The 22,212-nt window shown below is 35.8% G+C and overlaps 1 long non-coding RNA gene across 1 annotated transcript in view; it reads left to right on the forward strand.

Moving 5' to 3' along the window:
• The first annotated feature begins 2,625 nt into the window (after positions 1–2,625).
• Positions 2,626–22,212, forward strand: part of LOC147917087 (uncharacterized) — a 94,476-nt gene continuing 74,889 nt past the window's right edge. Inside the window, exons 1-2 of the long non-coding RNA XR_015552366.1 lie at positions 2,626–2,706; positions 13,378–13,407. This is a non-coding gene — a long non-coding RNA (uncharacterized LOC147917087). The remainder of the gene's footprint in view (positions 2,707–13,377; positions 13,408–22,212) is intronic.

The following is a 22,212-nucleotide window of genomic DNA, read 5'->3' on the forward strand; positions in this document are numbered from 1 at the left end:
CCAGTTGAGAATCATGGCTTTACGCTTTTCTAATCAGGGATTTATTATATATTTGTTGAACTTATGAATGAGCAAAAAAGAGGTCTCCTAGTGAAATAATTTGCCAAATCTAATATAATCTGGCTTTTAAAAGCTAATTGAAGGAGAACTTTTTATTATAATGACTACAAGCAATAAAAGCATTGTGCAATGCTTATAATGACTTGTTCAAGAAAAGGCACTCATAGAAACAGAAAATAATACTCTTTTAAAGTATAGAATCAACAGGGTCAATACGGTTAGAGAAAGGTCTAAGTTAATGGAGAGGATTTGAAGTTTTTTTTCATTTTAGAGGAGTATATAAGGTGAATTAAATCTTTATTGTATAAACATCCGGTTATAAAATAAACAAGTCTTGGGGATATAATGTACAGCATGGTGACTATAGTTGATAATATTGTATTGTATATTCGAGAGTTGCTAAAAGAGTAGATACTGAAAGTTCTTATCACAAGAAAAAATTTTTTGTAACTATGTATGGTGATGGATATTAACTAGACTTGCGATCATTTCCCAGTTTGGACAAACATTGAATCATTATGTTGTATCCCTGAAAACTAATGTAATGTTATATGTCAATTATATCTCAATAAAAAAACTCTATTGTTTTATTAACCTAATATGTACTTCCAAATGAAAGCCTCAATATTTATAAGATTAATGTGTAGAAATGGTTATATAACTAGTTTGAAAATTGTATTGGGATTTTACTAAGATTATGTACTGTCACATAACTAAGATTAAATTATTTTTATTAGATTTTTTAGTAGAAATCTTACTAAACCAAAATCTGCAACTCGAAACATCTTAACTAATTGTTCTCTAAATCAGATTATGCAAGTATTTCCCCAATTTACTTTAGTTTGTTTTTCATTTGTTCTACTTTTCAGCGAGGAGAGTTGTTTTTCTGATTAAAGAGCTTCTGCAGAAAATAACGAGCAAAGTACTGTCGTTTAGCTTGTTAGAAGTCTTAGATGAGAGATTTAGGAAAATTTATCAGGAATACCACCTGGGGTAACCTGAATTGAATCTTAGTTAGCTGAAAATTTTAGCTAATTTATTCTCCCATTCCACTTGCGTGATGGATACAGTTTTTACAATACGTTGACTTTTTGTAAAGCAGTGCCAGATAGAAGATTAATTGCTGTCAGATAAAAACTCACAATTGCACTGTAATAAGATATTTGTTATGAATATCATACAAATGCATGTTGACTATAAAGCTATTTTAAAAGAGTTGAATGATCATTTTATAAGAAATAAAGATTCATTTAATTTGAGCCCTGCTTGGGGAAAGTCAATACAGAGATTGCCAGTATAAGCAATTACATGTTAAATGGAATTTGTACAGTACATTTGAGTGTAGATCTTGCTTTTCAATTTTTTGCATAATTGCAAATGATTACATTCCAATGAGGCAATCCGCACTGCAAGTCATGGGAAATATCAGTGCTTCTCATCACTAACATGCTAGAGTGAAAACTTTCAGTTGAAAGTACTGGTAGTAATAATAGAACCAAAAGAGAAAGAGGACAGTGAGAGACAATGTCATGTTTCTAGTCTGACATAGAATTACATTTAATGATTGAATGAATATCCCTATTAAAGAAGAAAGTTCTTGTCTCAATAACTTATTTTTTAAATTTCCTATCACAACATTCTTCTATGCCTTGAGTCACTCATGTCACATTTTCTTCTTCCTGTGTTCCTCTTGATAAAAATGGAATTCTTATAGTCTAGTTCATATTTAGAGGGCTACTATAAAGCTAATGTATCCTTTAGTATCTAGAGTATGTTATTTAAGTCTCATAACTTTCATTCCTTGAGGGGCACAAATAATTAATACTCAATAAATGTGAGCTTGAATTTTAATTTCATTCATTCGGTGATTGTTAATTAGTACCTACTACATTCCAATTCCCATACTAGGTTCTAATATGAAAATTATACAAAAAAGTGTTTGAAAAGCAAGATCTGCGGTTAAATGCATTGAACTATAAAACTGTGAATAAGGTATAATCTCTATTTCCAGAGTCCTACAGCCTGGGAGAAGAAAACAAATATACAGAAAGATACTTGTAATTTTGTGTAACCATGTGCGAGGAGGTCATCAAGAGGACGCCACCGCCAGTTGACCCGTGAGCAGGATACAGGCAATCAGAGGCTCCTCACCTCCCCCTCTGTCCTTGAAAAGTGCGTTCTGCTTGCCGTCCCCACGGACGGCAGAAGCTGCCCCAAGGACGCAGCCTTGAGATAATGATGTGTTGTTGAGACCATCTGGACAATATGCATGACTGAACCCAGTTAAAGCCTCTGTATAAACTTTTAAGATTCTGGTGGGCTGATGAAGAGATCTACTCGCCCAAGACAAGCTTCATAGGTAAGTTCCCTTGCTTATTAAACCTGCCACCTACCAATGTGGAGTGGTCTGCCTCTTTCATTGGTCTCTCCTTGCCCTCCGTAAACGGGATCCAGTTTTAGACTTCACCCAGGAAGCTCCCAAGATTTCAAACCAACAAATCAGTACTCTGATAGAAATGATAACCATACTTCTACTAGTTATATTTCTAATCTATGTTCTCAGATGAGAAGACAGAGGCTGAGTCAAATTAAAATGAAGATTTACTCTCTTCTGTAGCATTGAAAGCTTTATTCAAAAGATTGAAGGTATGTTTTCATAACTTTTTTTTTCTTTTTGTGGTCTTATTTTCTCAAACGGCAAAATATTGCTGTATTTGGTTCTCATACGTAAAGGCAAAAGGAGTAAAACCTTGTCAAAGAGTATATTGTTATGCGATAGCTGGATGTTTTTGAAGGTTATGAAAGTTCAAGGAAACAATTTAGAGTCCTTTAAATTACAACAAATGTCTAAGAATTTAAACGCTTCCTGTCACATGAACTGTTTGACTTTTGTCTCTACATCTCCAACCGGTATCTGTAAAGTATGTAGCTAATTAGGCCAAAAGAACTTGAAGAGTTTCCTTATTCATATTGAACATAAATTGCAAAAAAGGTCTGGGAAGGCACTGATTTATATTATCACCGTAGTAAACACAGTTGATATTTTTATATTTAGGTTTCTTGTTGTATTGCCTACAATAAATTTAAAACCAAAGTACTTTTTAATAGAAAAACAGAGATAAAATATCTATGTGTAAAATCACAAGAGTTAGCCACCTGGTCCGAAGTTCATGGAGCAGGGCTAGAAAGAGTGAGGAGGTTTTATGTGATCCTTCTGACTAGGGGAAAATAGCCAGCCATATGGATTTTAAGTCAATAGTTCTGAAAATGATACAAATAGACAGTTACTCCAAAGGAGACAAATGTATGGTTGACCTGAAATCTAGATGAATATCATTTTGCTTAGTTTGGCCCATTTCCATCTGTCAAAGACACTGATGCAATTGGCATTCACAAGTCAAGATGTTCTTATATCTGCTCACCCCCAGTTTAGACGAAATTCTACTTTATTCTCTTTGGCCTACATAGCAGAAATAGAGTGGATAGGAGGCAATTATCTGATTCATTATATGAATATAAACAGATGATTCAAATATAATCTCAATAACTCAGCCCCCGATTAAAGAAGTTGTGGGGCAGATTTGTGACTATTCAAATATGTTATTCAACTCTCCAATCTCTCTCTTAATTTGGGGCATAAATCCTATGACTTGGAGAGAATTAGAAATTGTTTGCTTGCAGATACTATATAGCAACAGCCCTTTATTCTAATTCTAAAATATTATACTAAGGAAATTAGAGATGCAGAAAATAATACAAGGCTATTCCTGGATTATTATTTACTCCAATAAATTATTGCAAAAAACCTAAGATTCCAGCAGCAGGGGAATGGTTCCATTATGATATATTGGGATGATGGAATACTTATGCAGCCATCACACTGCCTATTTTTGAAAATAGTTCATCACTCGAGAAGATGCTCATGGCATAATATTAAATAAAAATAGGAAACAATCTGATCCACAATTTTCAAAACAAAACTCAGTTTGGACATACACGTGTGTACATTTATTTATTTATTTATTTATTTTAAATAAAAATGGTTTCTTTTTTTATTTTTTCTTTTTTTTACACGTGTGTACATTTAAATTCAATTCTTTTCTGGAAAAATATACATACCAAACTCTTATCTGTAGTTGATGTGATTCCAGGTGATTTATATATATATATATTTTTTTTTTTTTTTGAGTACTGGCCACCCTTTCTAAAATTATCGTATAATGTTTTAAAATAGATTAAATCATTAACAGAATAGAGATGTATGGTGATATTTCAGTGATTTATTCCCAGAAAACATTCAGAAGTCCTGTATAATAACAAAGAATAAGCATATATTATATATATTGCCTAATGCTAGGGTGACTATATAATTTATTTTCAAAAATGAGACACTTTTGAGAATGAAAGAGGGCATTGTTTGTTAAATATTCTGGAACAAAAAGAGTAAATTATTATTCTCGCAGACTACAGTTTTTCTGGATATTCCAGATCTGCTGGTTTTCCAGGGTAATATAAAAAATACATCCTTTGGTGGCATACAACAAATTAAAATTTAAATCAAATAGGAAAAGGCAATAATTTGGTTGCACTCTTCCCTTACTAATCTGGTCAGAAGTTAGGAGAAATATCTCCTAAGAACATTTGAGAAGGAATTCCCAAATTTCCAACTCCTAAAAAGTGTTAAGCCTGGCATACAGTAGAATTAGGGGTGCCACCCTTGATCTATACCTCTTGACAAGTTTTATAGCCCACTTAGATCATAAAATATTTAAATCTCCCTCGTTGTTAGTAAGTTACTAAGAGCACAATAGTGGCTTTAAAGAAGTATACACTGATACATAGGGATGATGTTTTTTACTAAATGAAAACTTCCAAAGCACACTGATTTTGCCACTATGGCTTAGGTCTCCTGAAGTCTTCTTATCTGTTCAAGTGAAGGTCTGATCTTTCCCACACAGTATTGGACCAAATTAATGCCTTAAAATATGCTAAATACATCTTAGGAAGATTCTCAATTTTTACTTTTAAAAAAAACTTTTTTATATTGTGTCATTATAAGAGCTATCACTTACATTTTATAATTTAAAAATAAAGAAAAAGCTTTTTAGTATTTACCCAAATGAGTTGAAAATTTATGTCCACAAATAGACCTGCACAGGAATGTTTATAACAGCTTTATTCATAACTGCAAAAACTTGGAAGCAACTAAGATGTCCTTCAATAGGTAAATGGATAAACAGTGGTACATTCGCAAAATGGAATATTATTTAACAATATAAAGAAATGAGCTATCATACCACAAAAATACATGGAGGAAGCTGAAATGCACATTGCTAAGTAAAAGAAGCCAATCTGAATGATTCTGATTATGTGACATTCTGGAAAGGGTAAAACTATAGAGAGAGTAAAAAGATGAGCGGTTGCCAGAGGTTAGAGGGGAGGGAGGGAGGAAGAGGTGGAGCATGGAGTGTGTGTACAGCAGTGGACTAGTCTGTGTGATATTGTAATGGTGGGTACATGTCATTATACATTTGTCAACTCATAGAATGTACAATAGTACAACATAAAGAGTAAACTCTAATGTAGCCTATAGACTTTAGTTAATAATTATGGATCAATATTGGCTCATCAATTGTCACCAGTGTACCACACTAATGCAAGATGTTAATATTGGAGGAATCTGTAGTGAGAAGTTATGTGGAAACTCTCAGTACTTTATGCTCAATTTTTCCATAAACCTAAAACTGCTCAAATAAGTAAATAAATAAAAACAAATAAAGGGAAAGGAAAGGAAGGGAATTGAGAAAGGACCACTTCATGACTGTTATGTTGTGCCACAAGTAATTTTTGACCTAAAAACTATTAATATTTTTATATTTAACTTATTTTAATAGTTTTTGTTTTCTGTTATTTTTTAAAAAGCCATAGCATCTTTTTTTGTGTGCGTGTGTGAGGAAGATCAGCCCTGAGCTAGCATCCATGCCAATCCTCCTCTTTTTGCTGAGGAAGACAGGCCCTGAGCTAACATCTATTGCCAAGCCTCCTTTTTTTCCCCTTTTTCTTCCCAAAGCCCCAGTAGAGAGTTGTATGTCATAGTTGCACATCCTTCTAGTTGCTGTATGTGGGACGCGGCCTCAGCATGGCTGGAGAAGCAGTGCGTGGGTGCGTGCCCGGGATCTGAACCTGGGCGGCCAGTAGCGGAGCATGCGCGCTTAACCGCTAAGCCACGGGGCGGGCCCGATAGCATCTTTAAATAGTGGTAATTTAATTTTCTTTTCACGCTTCAAGTTTATCTTTTCTTTCTTTCCTGTTCCTTCCTTCCTTCTTTCCTTCTTTCCTTTATTCTTTTCTCTTCTAAGAATAGAGAAGAAGAAGGCCTTCTTTTCTTCCCTCCTTCTTTGTTTCTGCCATATTTTTCTTGTTCTTGTTTTCTTATTCTCCTAGAATGACATTGAAATGGCAGTGACAGAAGTCATCATTTTTTGTCAAATGGCATTTTAGGAACATGAGAATGGGGGACTAGGTTTGGGGGTTGGGCTTGAAGTGTAGCATGAGTATTACAATATTCTATATAATATTCTCAAATATTAGATGTATAAAGTGCTGCATCAAAGGAGAGAAGTTCCAGACAAAAATATCAAAGAGTAATGCATTAACAGGATGTTAAAACATAAAGTATTATTTTCCGGTAGATGTTAAAGAAATCATTTTTATAGGAAAATGGTAAGCAAATGTGGACTAAAAGGGTTGAGGTATAAGAAGATAGGATATATGATCATAGGTTCCATGGTGACTTTCTGTTAAGTAATATAATATATAACTTAAATCTGGATGCAAGAAAGAGAAAACAGTGGCTGGTAAGAGCAAGTATTGGACTTGAAAGTCCATAAGTGACTGAATATGCCTGACATTGATAACTCCTTTCTGTGTCAAGAAAGAAACTGAAAGAGTATTCACAGTTAATGAGAGGGGGGAAAAGGCAGAATCTTACATGAAGTCTAGCATTTTAGGGGGTTCTTCAAATGAGACCAAATGGGGACCAGATTTCTGAAAAAATATAATGTGTTTTTGAGGAGAAACAAAACAAAACAAAACTTTAAATGGGTACTTTCTAAGGCACAGTGATTCCAGACCACATTTTAGGGAGCAATGGGTCAAAAATAAAGAGAATGCCTCTTGTGGGGTGCTGTTAAGAATGTTCACTGTTGGCTTCTGTTTGCTCACTCTGTTAAGTTAAGGAAGCATCCTTCCATTCCTAATCAGTTAAAGATGTTTTAAAATAAAGATATATTTTGAATTTAATCAAATGCGTTTTCAATATAAATCAAGATAATCTTTTGATTTTAATCTATAAACACAAAAATTATATTAATGTAACTTTGCTGAAGTTCAATCATCTTTGCATTTCTTGAACAAACTCAATCATGATGTATTTTTGAAAACATGCCGCTATTTTCATTTTGTTTATGTTTTATTTCTCTTTTAAATGAAGTATATCTGTGGCTTTCTTTTTTCTGCTACCTGGTCAGATTTGGAGTGTGGCTATGCTAATTTAGCAGATGAATACAAGAGCTTTCTCTCTTTTCTATGCTATTTACCAATTTAAATAGCACAAAAATTACTCATTCCTCACAGACTTCATAAATCTTATCTGTAAAACTGTCAAGTGGTAATTTTTCTTCACTCCTTGTAAAGGAGGAAGATATTTTTTGTACTTACCAACCATCCCTTTAACAGTCTCTTCTAGAGTATTTTTTGGGAATTAATATCCTGCTCAACATCTTCCCTTTTTGCAAATCAGAACTACATCAACCCTATTGGTATCTATTACTCCACAAAGTTGGTCAACTAGAATGATCAAAATCTTTTTGTCTTGTAAATCAGTCCCTAAAAACCTTGATTGCATAAACAACTAATTTAAATTTACACATTGAGGACAGATTAGAGTCATGATTGGTTATCTCATCAAAACAACAGTTACATTTGTAAGAAAAGACTTTAGTGCCTTCACATGAAGGAATAAATAACTGTAAAGTGAGATCTGAGGATTTATAAGGAGTTTTAGGTGAAATGTCAGGGTAGAAGGAAAGTATTTGATCAGGAGATGGCTAATCACACATAGCTGGAGGGAAAGGCAGTTCTGCTTTCTGTTATATAAAAATTATTTCAGAAACAGGATTATTGAAGAGTTCTCAATTTTATTTTTAGAACATACCACCAATATTTTCCACTTTGCTCAACTTGCCATATGTGGGCTATTTCTTCTTTTCTCTCTTATTAATTGACAAGTGGAATGAATATGGGGAGAAAAAAAGTAATGAAAGCCAAAGCAGAGGAAAATGCAACAAAACCACAAAAACTCTCAAAGAAAAATTGCACTGAACAAGTTAAAACAGAGAGGGAAGGCTTTATTCAGGTCTATTGCAACAGGGGAGAGAGATTGAATGCAACTCCATTGAAATAAAAACTGGGGAAATTTTTAAACACTGGGGAGAAGGGAGCTTGGTCAATGTGGTTAGGCCATCTGTCTTTGCTAATGGGTGCTTATAGAAGTTCGGCTCCTACCCTCCCATAGACTGGAAGATAGGGGCACTATCCTCCTTGTTGATTACAATTCAAAGGGATGGCTCCCAGGTACGTGAAAAAGGCATTCCTGGGTTGTAAAGCTGGCAAGAGGCTGGGAGAAGATTTATGTCTCAAAGGGGCAGAGAAATAATTTTACAACTGAAAGTTTTCTAAAGTAAATGCCCTAAGTAAAAGGAGATCAGGAAGAAATCTGTCTAAATATTAGTCAAGCTGAGGAAGAGCTTAAGGCTGTCTTGGTTAAAACCACTTTAGAGTTCCTATGACCTATTCACTAAGTGCTGCTGACCTGCTTTCACAGAACTAGAATTTTGGGGATATTTTATTATTTGATTTTTGGTTTTATTTATTTTTTATTTCCAGAAACCACTTTCAAATTAGACAACATTTAACTGAGACCTTCAAAGATCTATAATTTTCTCAAGCTCTTAATTCTGAATACATTCAAAACTCCAGATTTAAGTTTGTTAAATGGCTTTAGGTTAAAATCTACCTTGGAAGTTGAATTTGTTCTTTTTTTCTCTAACAAAGAATTTTTAATCAGTTTATTCCCACATGGAATACTCTAGTTCATCCTCTTACAATAAAATAGAAGTAAAATATTACTTCAGGTAGTAAAAGAAAACATTTTGACCCTAGAGATAGAAACTTTATTAACAATGACAGGAGTTAAAAGAAAACAAAGAAATGAAAAACAAATGAAATAAATACCACCCTGCTAATAGCTTTTTTAATGTGTTCATTGAGGAGAAGACAACTACAGGACTGAATGTTGGAGCCTTAGGTACTAAGATTCAATTATGGGGCAAGATTCTAGAAACTTCTCAACTTACAGTAGCAAATAATAAGAAAAAAAAGAACCAAACAGAGAAACCAAAATCAGTTGAAGGGGCTATGAAAGAAATAGATTTTTTAAAAGTGTTTACTGAAATACTGTTTGCAAAAGTTTTTATTTGATGTTGTGAGGTAAAAGGTTACAGGAAGGGAAAAAACTGGGAAGGGAAGCAACTTGCAGGCAACTCATGAAATCTGTCACATTTGCTTCTCTTTCTTTTACGTTTCTCATGCTTTTGTCCTAGGCATCTTCCATATCCTGGGTCCAATTCTCTAAAACAAAAAGTAAAAGCTATATAGAATCCAAAGAAATTCATGCCCATAGCAAGACTCTAATGCTGTTAAATCTGAAGTTTCTCACCTCATGCTGACATGGATGCAGTTGACATTTCATTAACAAGTGCAGAATTTCCTTGGTAAAAATGTGCAAGTGGAATGTCGATGTGGTAACATTTTTGACTGAAATAAATAACAGCAAAGTGGATTTGAGAATTGATAAGAAAAGCTATGGTAAATGTCACACCCTTAGATCACCCTATATACTCTTTAGTCTACATGTTCTTTTTTTGCCGATGTTTAATTATAATGATATTGTACAGGGTGGATGAAGGAAATCTTTTCATGGTGGTTTTGACAGTCCCTCAGCCAGCAGAGAGCATTTTGTGGTGGTTGAACTTTTGCAAAATTAATTGCTCCATGTGATTAGCATTGGGTCTCTTGGGATACAAGCAAGGACTTTATTTCATAATTCAAGGTGGATCTTAATGAGAAATGTTATTTTTGTACTGTTTATGATAATTATGATTCCAGACGAATACAAGAAAATTTTTGTTACATGAGACACTAGGACAATACATTAAGGGCCTTTCTGTTCTGTAATAATCTATTTTTAAAACAATATATCATTCCTAAGTATGACAAAATGTCTACATAAGAATCATATCAGGTCAACCCATGGTTATAAACACTCATAAGTAATTCCATAGATCATTCAAAATCTCTTTCCCAAAGTCATTGTGATATTATTTGTCAGAATGAATTCTTTGCCCAAGGTTATATTTAAACATGAAATTTTATTCCCCAATATTTTAAATCGATTATAATGAGGATGAGGAAAAGGCAAGTCTGAGATTAAACATTTTTAAAGGATAATCTAAAGATGGCCAATAAAGACTTGGTTGTTCTTATACATCATGAGTACGCAGAGAAACAATGTGATAAAGGAAAGTAGAGGGAGCTTTTTCTTCTCAGATAGAGTGTCTCAAGTGTTTATGAAGAAAACAACATATCTGTCAAAGCACATTTTTGGTTAAAAATCATATTGCAGAGTCAAATCCTGGAATGACAAATCTGTGAAGAATCTTAGAGATCACTCAGTCTAAATTTTACATTAAAAATAAAAAGCTTTTATTGTTAATTATCATTAGAGATGATACTTGGTGTATCTAAGATTAGAAGATTAGAACTCAAATCTCCTGGCTCTAATTGCAATCCACTTTCCATTATACCACACTATCTGTTTTGATTTAGATTCAAAACAAGCGTTTGAGTGACAGGAAGGAAGCTTACACAGGACCGAAGATATCTGTTCCTGTCTTGTTGCCTTCCCTTTGACATCTCCAGCTGACATATAGTGAGTGTTCTATAAGCTTCCATGATTATGTCGTTATCAAAATTTACTATTCACCAATAAGCCTCCTCTGCAAGCCTAGGGCTACTGCAGTCTCTAAAGTAATCATAACAGGACAGGAAGCTTTAGCACCTCCAAAAAGTATGCATTGGAATTATATCCTATGGGCTTTAGCCTTAGTTCTCTTTCTAGCTCTATAATACTTTGTAAACAGTACAGCTCTCTTTGAAATCACTCTGTCCTAATCCACAAACTTGCTGCTTTTTATTTTAATATTGCGTTTGAACAATTTAATAGCCTTTTATTTTCATGGATGCTTGTCTTACTCATGCAGTGCATTAAATAGTTCCTTCCTTTCTCCTCAAATCCCTGAAATCACAGGATTAACTTGTTGAATTAGAAATGCTTCACTTCCTCTGTGACTTGCAAAGTAGCTCCCCAATTACATTCCGTAAACAAAATTAGTAAGTCAGCCTTTTGATGGTTTTCATTTTACTTCATTCTGGAACTAGCAAAATAAATCACTGTTTTGAAAGATATTGTATATAACGTATATCTGCAGAGGGAGAGTGGCTGACACTAAGGTACAATGTGACAGAAACAAAAAATATGCAAGATTGATCCAAAGAAGTCTGTGGAAGAGAGAGTTCAGTTCTAACTAATGATTGAGATCACTATTCAATCTCTTTTAAAAAATTGAACTTAAGAGCCCTTTTGTCATAGAAATAAAAAGTGCTTTAATTAGGAGCAAAGCTCACTTATCTGAAATCTTACTTGTGTTAAGTGTTATTTGTTCCAAATGGAAATAGCACATAATCTGCATTTTCAGACGTCATAGTAAACTGCTTATGTTTTTCCACCCTCTTTAATGAAGAAACTCTTCCCTACCCAACAAACCAGAAACCACAGTTTGTTCTTCAAAAACAGTTAGGTATCAATTTATGGTTAGAGGCAATAGAGCATAGTAGTTAAGAAAAATGTGGCCTCTGGAATTAGACCACCTAGGTATGTCTCCTGATTCTAACACATTCTACCTGTATCTTGGGCGAAGTAGCTCAACTTCTCTCAGTGCCTTCCACATACGGTTGTTGATAAGACTAAGTGAGATAATGAATGTAAATTTCTTAGAACAGTGCCTGGCCACTGGACAGCACTCAATAATTCATAGCTGTTGTTATTTTAGGTTTGAAATCCTGTAATTTTTTAACAAAGAGCAGATCAGAAGTAGCAGACAGAGCACAATTACCATCCTTGGAGGACTTGGTTTCTGAAGTTCCAAATTCAAGGATATAATTTACTGCAACTTCAGTTTTTATTGGAAAGTCAAAGGTTACTAGTCTATAGCTGCTATTAACTGAATGTAGCTCAAGAACAGATCCTGCCTACTGATTGTTCTCATAAATAAAGTTTTATTGGAACACAGAGTCACTCATTCTTTTATGTATTATCTGTGGCTGCTTTTTCTCTACAATAGCAGAGTTGAATAGTTTCATCAAAGACAGTCTGACCCGCAAAGCCTAAAATATTTATTGTCTGTCTCCTTTACAGAATGATTTTGCCTAACCCTACTTATAGCAGCAGTTAGATATAGGTTTAGAAGATAAGTGAATTCTAAGAATAGGCTTTGCTGGGAAGAACCCCTGCAGATTTAATGCTTAAAAAGGACAGATTTATATTGAAAATGGTTCATAAAAAGTAGATTATCCAAGAGTTCACACTTAAAGTCTACGCTTTCTATTAAAGCTTTATTGAAGCGTAATTTACATACCATGAAATACACTTTTATAAGAGTTTGATTTGATAGTATATTCACACAATTATATAGAGAGTTGCACAATTATCACCACAATCCAGTTTTCAAGCATTTCCATTACCCTGAAAAATTCCCTTGTACCTGTTTGCAGTCAATCCCTATTCCCACTCCAGGCTCAAACAACTATTTATCTCCTTTCTGTCTCTATAAATTTGTCTTGTATGGACACTTCTTATTAATGCAATTATATAATGCATCATCTTTGGCATCTGACTTCTTTCACTTAGGATATTGTCTTTAAGTTCCATTCATGTAGAAGCATGATTAATATTTTGTTCCTTTCGATTGCTAAATAGTATTTCCTCATATGGATATACGACGTTTTGTTTATCCATTCACCAGTGATACACATTTGGATTGTTTTCAGTTTGGTGCTTTTATGAATAATACTGCTGCTGTGAACATTCACTAACATGTCTTTATGTTAACAGCATATATTTTCACTTATCTTTTGTAGGTTCCTCAATGTGGAATTACTCATCTTCTGGTAAGTTTATGCTTAAATTTTTAAGAAATTGCTGAAGAGTTTTCCAAAGTGGCTGTACCATGTTACATTTCCATGAGTAAGATGTGGTGGTTCCAGTTTCTTCACATTCCCACCAACACTTGTTGTTATCTGTTTTTCTATTTTAACCATTCTAGTGGATGTAAAATAGTGTCTCATTGTTGTTTTAATTTGCATTTTTCTATTAACAAAGAATAATGTTTTCTATGCTTAATAGCCACTCATATGTTGTCTTTGGTGAAATGTCTATTCAAATCCTTTGCCCATTTTTTTTAACTCGAGTTTGGTTTTTGAGTTCTATAAATTCCAGATACAAATCTTTTATTAGATATCTGGATTTATTTTTAACAACTCACTGCTTCAAATCAGAGGCAGACTGAGGTAGCATTAATCCTCCTGACCCCGGATAGTTGTAATGCCTTGTAGCAGATAAAGTGTAGACTTTGGAGTCAGATAGCTCTAGTTCATATTTTATCCCTGCTTTTGACAGCTGTGTAGACCTTGGCTAAGTTGAGACTCAAAGGTCTGGATTTCCTTCTCTTTAAAATAGGATTAATAACACAAACTTCATGTGAGAAATGAATAAGTGAGTTCAGGTCAGCAACTTCCTTTGAAGTGAATAAATAAAACCCAATTCTTGCCCTCTAATACTTATACTCTCTTTGGGAGAAAGAGGTGTTCAAGTAGAGAATGTCATCCTATGATAGATGCTATTTTAGAGATATTGACAGGGTCCAGCTGACACTAAGAAGCAAGAAATTTGACCTAGGTGAGACAAGGTGGTCAGAAAGTGCTTTTTGGAGGACCAGATACTAAGCAGTGTTAAACATTGGATAGAATGAGCCAGGAGAAATGGGCATTCAAGGCTGAAACTAGCACATGTTTTTTGTTTTTGTTTTTTTTAATTTCCTTTGTGTTTGATTACCAAATAAATCTTTTAGAAGGGATTTATAAGTGAATTTTTTTTGAAAATATTTTTTCCACCCTCTGACAAAGAAGTTGAGGCCATTATGGCAAATGAGGGCTAAATTCATGAGGATCGCTAGTTGATTGCACTAAGACTCCTGAATGGTTTGATAATAAGATTCAGAATAATTTCTGAAGGATTTGGAAATATCTCCTGGAAGGGTTAACTTATAATTAGGTATAAAGAAGAATCCAGAGTCATCCAATTCCCACTCTTTTCTATTTCATTACAATGTTATCATGCTATAAAATAACTAGATTTCTTGTGCAATCAGCAAAGAGGGGAAAACATGTTACTTTGGCTAGTTGAAAGCTGGGAGTCTCTGAAAGTCATATTAACTTTTCTCAGGCCACCTGACCACCACCAAATATTATTAATGAAGCTTCGGAACAGTCTAGTTGTGCATGGGTTTTGCATTAAATTGATAGCGAAAGGGAAGTGTGATATTCAAGATCCTGGGGGAAATGCTTGATGTCATTCAATGCCCTTTTCTTGTTCTGTACCTTTATTAGGAGCCTGTCTTCAAAGTATTGTTCAGCTGAGTGTAATGTGAGGATGAGGACTAATATTACATGACATAAGAATAAAAGGATGGAGGGAATTCAAGGCCTCGGAGAGATTGAGAAAAAGGAAAGTAGAAAAAGTCAGATAGAATATAGACAGAAGATCATCCAGGCTATAAAATGTTTGCAGTGTTTTTATCCAAGTTGGGATCTTTCAGAAAGGCCCAGAAGTAATTCATGTCCTGATCTGCCTTACTTTCCCTCAGGATAATCTGCAACTTATGTATAAAAATGTCACCCATGGAAGCCACAGCCAATATGAAATACATAGTCATGTTCAAGGGGGATGTACTAACAATCAGTAACAAATGCAAAAACAAAAAATCACCTGTAATGGTCATGTTTGAAAAAACACAAACGGTCAAATGTGGAATAAAGAAAGAGTTCCAAGTAAGTTTCATTCACCAGCTCTTCACTCCCTCCTTAGCACAAAGCAATAGTATAGAAGAGCGGAAGCAGGGCTATCTACCTCAAGCAATTTTCAATAAACCAAGATTGTGAGCATTAGCTAGGAAAAAGGATGGAAAAGAGAATGAAAATGAGAAATAAGGGAAGGAAAAAAACATATTTGGTAGTGGAAAATGAAAAAAGGAATTGGCTGGGGGAAAAATATCTGTAAAGGTCTATAGGGAATTGAGATTTCAAGTTCCAATATAGCATAAAGCACAGCTTTGATGATTATTGGTTTAATTTGTTCTTGAATCAAAGTAGGTTTTCCTTTTATGGTTTCCATGCATCAAATAAACAGGAGAATTTCTAGAGTTTCAATTTGGGGTATACACACACAACATTTAGATTCAAGTGTGCAGGGCATATTAGAAAAAAATCTATTGGTAGGAAAACCCATATTTGAACCATAAAGGATGGATAAGTTTATGAGATAAATCAAAGCAACTTCATAATAAGTCATTTTCATAGACAGAGGAGTCATAATAAATGGCTTATTTGTCTTTCAAGGTCCAGTTCAAAGACCTTCTCCTGATATCCTGATTGGAATTAGTCGTCCTTCCTCTTCACTCTCATTGTCCCTCTATTATAGCAATTATTTCATGTTCATTTTCCTAGTATTTACATGCTATGTTTCTGACATTTTAATGTCCTCGAGGCTAGGACCTAGGTCTGTCTGAGTTTTGTTTCTTCCCTTCCCTGATTCTTGTACGTAGACACATGTCCGTTTTTCACCTAGTGTACAGGGCATAATACCATGCAGGTATTAGAAGCATGGGATCTGAGCAGAGAGAGAACCAAATTCAGAACTTGACTCACCATGTGAAAGCCAGGCTGATCTTAGGCAATGACCTAGGCTTTTTAATTCTTCTTGTTGTTCTGTGAAATGGGATAATAACTCCAGTTTAACTGGTTGCTATAGGATGAAATGAGATATATATGTCCTGTCTCTGTTGGTTGGGATAGAAATACAACTAGAACCCTCTTAAGCAAGAATAGGTACAGATGGAGAGGGTGAGCTCTGCTAAGGAGAGTAGAACGGGGGAAGCTCACAGATCAAAGAAAGAACTCTAGGATCTGGAGAATCTCCTGAGTTCTCGGGTATTTCTGAACTCAACTCTAACAAGATTGTCTCTCTGGGCCCCTAATTTCTGCACTTTTTAAATATCAGCTTTGCACGTGTCAGAAGGACCCGCCCCAAAAAAGAATCCATCTTCCTTGCAAGTTCTAGCAGAAATATCCCAAGAAAGAATTTTGGTTGTCTCACCCTGTGTCATGCTCCCACTTCTGACTATATCAGAGAGTTACCAGAAAGAGAGAAGAAAGAGAGTCTTGGCAGACAAAAGAGAATAGCTACCAAATGCACCCTATACCAGGTGCTTAGAGCAATGCTTACACATAACAAAAGCTTAATAACTGATATCTCTTTTTTAATACATTATTTTCATGAACCACCAGTAAATTCTAGGTAAAGAATGATTCTACTCTCTACAGTAGGTTGCTCAGTAAGAGTCTGTTACTTGAGTAAGTGCCTGTGGCCACAGGGTGAAAAAAATAATCATCTGGTTGATTATAACGTCCATCTTCCCTACATCAGTAAATTGCACTATCCACCCAAAACATAGTTTTGCAATTGATTTCTCTCTATACTAGACAATGACCCTGTCCACATATCTCCATTTCCACTGGATACAATACTGGACTACTCCAGTGTCACCTCTCAATGGATGTCTCAATAGCCTTCTAAATAAATTCTCTGCTTCCACTTTTGTCCTTGTAGTGGCTGTTTTCTCCACAGTAACCAAAGTGATGTTTTAAGAGTAAATCTACCCAATCACTCTTCTGCTTAAAATTAATGTCTTCTCATGGCAATAAGAATACATCTAAACCCCTAACTATGCTTCGAATCCCTTCCTCATCTGGCCTCTCCTCCCACTGCACCCTCATCACTTATGCCCTTGCATCACTGACCTACTTATGTCAACCAGGAACCCAACTTACTCCCAGTTTAGGGTGTTGACAACTGTTTTTCCTCTCCAGAATGTTCTCCTCCAGAGAAGGAGGAGGCTGCCTCCTCCTTCTTTTGTATGGCTGCCTCCTTTGCGTTTCTTTAGATATCTAATAAATTGCCTCACCATAACCAAGAGCTTTCCCTAATATCCTTGTCTAATGGAGCACACTCCCACCCCATCACCAATTTCCCTCAGCTAGAATATAAACTCCAAGCAGGCAAGAATTATAGCTGTCTTGTTCAGTACTTTATCCCTAGGGCCTAACCTATAGGAGGAACATAATTAATTACACGCTGGTAATATATGTAGTGTGATTCAAATAGAACACGAGAGAATTAACAGCTCGAAATTCCCACAATAGTACTTGAGATTAAGGCACAGTCTCTGTAAGGGCTTTGTTAAAAAGCTGGATACTTACCTAGAGATGATATGGCATATTGTCATTTGCACCCTACAGAGATGTGAGTGGTATTGTGGACCAGATGAGTAAGTGGTCACCTAATAAGGTCTTGAGGAAATGGAACCCAAATTAGATATTTTTGAAGAGAAATAAACGTCAGATAGATATAGGAACCTGCTCAGACTTCTTACCTGGGGATTTGCACAATTAGGAAATAGTATGAAGTAAAGACCACTAGGCTCTTGAAAAAGGGTGGGAGACTGTTTAAGGCAACTTTCTTCTTAATTTTCCAGAGATGCAGCCATAGGAATGGCAGAGTAACAGCATGCTTTGAGTTGGTAGACCAGACAGAGGCAGTCGTGAACTTGTTGGGTAACCTTGGGCAAATCCTTCTCATGACTGAGCTCTGGCTTTCTCGTCTCTGTGAAGTGAGGGTTGGTTTAATGACGTTCTGAGGCTTTCCTGCTCTAACATTGTAGAAACCTATAGACTTCCTCACATAAACATTCCTCAAATGTAAATGAAGGGTTTACAGAGCCTTGGAGGCCTTCTTTAAAGTCTGCATGGAGAGAATACCAAGAAAAATTGTTATCAATTGCCTCTCTAAGGTACAAACTAGGATGGAAGTCACGGTAACCACTATGGGACTGGTCAGGGTAATGACCATGGGACTGGTCAGGGTGACGACCGTGGGACTGGTCAGGGTGACGACCGTGGGACTGGTCAGGGTGACCACCGTGGGACTGTCCTGCTTATTTTGTCAGCTCAATAGGTGATAAATGAGGAACGTTAAGATGAAGCTGGTGTGTGTGTGCTTGTGTTTTTGTGCCTGTGTATTTTCCCATCTTTCATTATATCAATGTAACCTCCTTTGAAAATTAGCAAAAAGGAAAAGCAATTTTATTTTAGGACTCTTTTTATATTAATAACAGTATCACTGACATAGCTCCCAAGAATCTCAAGACTGGGGCTGCGAAATCTTTGTCTTGTTTGTTGCAGGTATTATAACCTTAATGTGGGTTACAGATTCTACCTTGGGCTTAAAAAAGACAAAAAAGTGAAAGAAGTTACATGCTAGACCCTTATTTCTTTCCTCTGATACACTTTGAGTGCACCAAAGTGGTGACTAATTTTCCAGAGAAAACTCTGATAAACTCCAGCATTTAGGAGGACAGGATTTATCCATCAAGGATTTCAGGTTGGACTCCAGTAGCCAATGACTGAGTTTGAGATACAAAACAAGAGATTGCCTCTTTGAGGGAGAATTCCACAAAAGGGAGGATTCAATTGCATCTATTGTGGGATGAAATGAAGTTTGCTATCGGAAACAGGTCCTCGTGAAGACTATTGACTGCAAAGGTTTTGATGATATTAGAAATGGACACTGTAAAATTCTATCTTTATTGGAAATGTTTCCTCTTTGCTGTCTACAGAATGGAACTGAACTAGGAAAAGGCAGGGATGATGGCCTTATCCTAGTACAACTTGCAAATCTCCCTCTGCTTTTAGTCTTCTTTGGCCATTTCTCAAAACAAGTTCAAAACAGTAGGTATGTAATACTTCCATTTGCAAAAGGTTGGAAAATGAAAAAACTATTTTTGCTGTTTATTATTTAAAGAGATCTCTGCTTTTTCTTTGTACTTAGACTGTATTGTTTTATAGAAACATATGAAATTTTTGATCTTCTTTGAAAACAATAAATAAAAACACACACAAACACACACACACACGCAAACACACCTTATCTGGTCAGAGAGAAACAGTACCAAAGGAAATGCCCTGCCAAGTGGAATGCAAGGAGGTTTAAAAGAATGTTATTGAATGTTATGAACATAAGAAGAGAAGAAATTCATTCTGCTTCCAATGATCTAGAAATACTTGAAAAATTTGAATTTGAGCAGAAACTTAAAATAGGAGTAAACCCTTAGTGAGTGGACTCTGGGTTGCGAGCAAATGCAAAAAAGAAACTCCTGAACTCTTTGAAAGCAAGCAAGCAGTCTCATGTGATAGAGATCTGTGTATGTGAAAATGTGATTAAGTTCGAGAATATAGCAGATGATGGCCAGACTTGGGATTATGAATTTGACTTCAAAAGAGTATAAACACTTTTTTATAGCATTCAGTACTTCACCAACTCAAGGATCAGTTCAAATCCTATACCTTTGATAAAGCCTTTCCAGTTATTGTAGCCTATACTGGTATCTCCCTACTATGACACCCTTATCATTGAACATAGATTTTCTCCCTAATTACAATCTGCCTTGTCTCAATATCTAACTGCTTCATCTGTGTTCATTGTATAGCTCTCAAGAAACTCAGAACACCTTGATGCCTAGTATTATGTTAAAAAATAGAATCTGACAGTTTTAGGTACTAAGTTAGCACTTAGTGAACACATTACTGATTATATCTTGTGAAAGTAAAAAATCATACTCCTAAATGGAAACAATGGCAGTCTCAACCTCATGTGCTTTGCTTAACCTATAGGACGTATATTGATCTTGTCTGACCACAAGAACTTGCACAAAGGGTTTACTTTCTGAACACTTCAGTCATATTCACTCTGCTGTGTGGTCAAAAATCCATATTAGTGGAGTGCCAGCAATGCATCAAATGTGCTGTTAATTTCACTCACAGCAGAGGTTCTGCACTTTGATGAGGACCACTTAAATTTAATAGAGAGGCAAGCTGCCCCATGCCTGTTCCAAAACCGGAAAGTGACCCAAAAGCCAGGGGACAGATTTATGTGACATGCCCAGAATGTGATGTGTGCCTCTCAGCCCACAGAGCAGATTTTTGGCCAAAACCCTACAAGGTGAAATGGCAGTCTGGGGACAGGACCTCCAGGGTTATGTGCAAGAGCAGAAAGGCTTGCTTCTTTCATACATGGCCCAGAAAAATGATGATCCTTATATCGGAGAGCCTATAAAGGTATACAAAATTAATTCATCCAAGAGAGCAGCCCTATGCAGACACCAAGGCTGCGACGAGACCTGGAGGGAGCGTGCAGCCTGCCACGGCAATTGTCAGAAATGGCTGCCAGAGAGTCAGATGCTCTGGCTGCAGAGACATTGTCTGTGGCTTGGCATTTGGAGCTTACCCTGGAAGTTCAAAGAGGAGTAGCAATGATTGAACAACTCTCAGGGGAACACAAAAGCTATATTATCCATAATTTATTTGACTTTAAAGACAACCTTTGATTTTGAGGGGATACACAGGGTATGATGTTTCCTCTGTGAGAGAAATTGCCTTAGAGCATGTGTGCTGTGGATTTCTCTGAAGATGAGCATGAAGATCGAAATGACAGAGGAAGCGCATCATGGATTGTCTTGATTAGGTAAAATCTGATCATATTTGAGTCAAGCCATGGCAGTGTAAACACAACTCTAAAGACAAAAAACCTAATCAGTTTGGTGTAGTTATAACAACTGTAGCAGGATTCCCAACCACCATATGTAACTACTTGAACAACAGAGCTGCCCCACAAATAATTGGGAAGCTTAGAAAGTATTCTGTCAGTCTACACAGCAGCTGTTGAATTGTTTGTCTCCAAATTGCAGCCAGAGTAAAGATGGGTTAGATAGGTGATGATGACTAGAACTAGTCTGAGATCAAAATTCAGGACCACACTCATCTAGTTAGTATCCTCCACCATTGCGTTAGGGCTTATATTACCTCTATGTTTTAAGATTCACCATATATAAGTGTGTGTGTGTCTGTATATATATATATATTCCAGATTGACTTATTCATTCATTTATTCACTAAATAATTATTGAGTGCATACTATGCACCAGGTCTTGATCAAGATATTGAAGATACAGAAGTGAACATAATAAGCAAGTTTCTGCCCTCATAGAGTTTACATTCTAGTGGGAGGAGGAAAAAAATAAACTAAATAAGCAAACATATACCAGGAGACTTTCAGATGGAAAGAAACTAAGTAAGGAAAAAGAAAGGCAGTAATGGAGGAGGTGCATTTTTAAATAGGGTGTCCATGGAATGCTCAATAAGTTGATAACATTGAGGAAAGACATGAAGGAGGTGAAGGGGTGAGTCATGTGAGTATCTGGGGAAAGAACATTCAAAAAATCTAGAGAACAGCAAGTATATAGCAAGTATAGAAGTCCTGATACCATTGTGTGCCTGGGGAGCTCAAGGAGTAGCAAAAAGACTAGTATGTACGGCTGGAATGGAAGAGATAAGTGGGTGAATAACAGCAGAAGGGAGCAGAGACCTAATTAGAGGCCATGGAGGCCGTTGTAAGAACATTGGATGTTACCCCAAGTAGATACGAAACCAATGGAGGTTTTTGAGCAAAGGAGGGACAGGATCAGTCTCATGATTTTCATACATCACTCTGGCTGCTGTGATTAAAACCAAATGGGGCAAGGACAG

Source organism: Ceratotherium simum, chromosome 5 (assembly GCF_057802395.1).
Source record: "Ceratotherium simum simum isolate JZ-2026a chromosome 5, ASM5780239v1, whole genome shotgun sequence".
Taxonomy (NCBI): domain Eukaryota; kingdom Metazoa; phylum Chordata; class Mammalia; order Perissodactyla; family Rhinocerotidae; genus Ceratotherium; species Ceratotherium simum.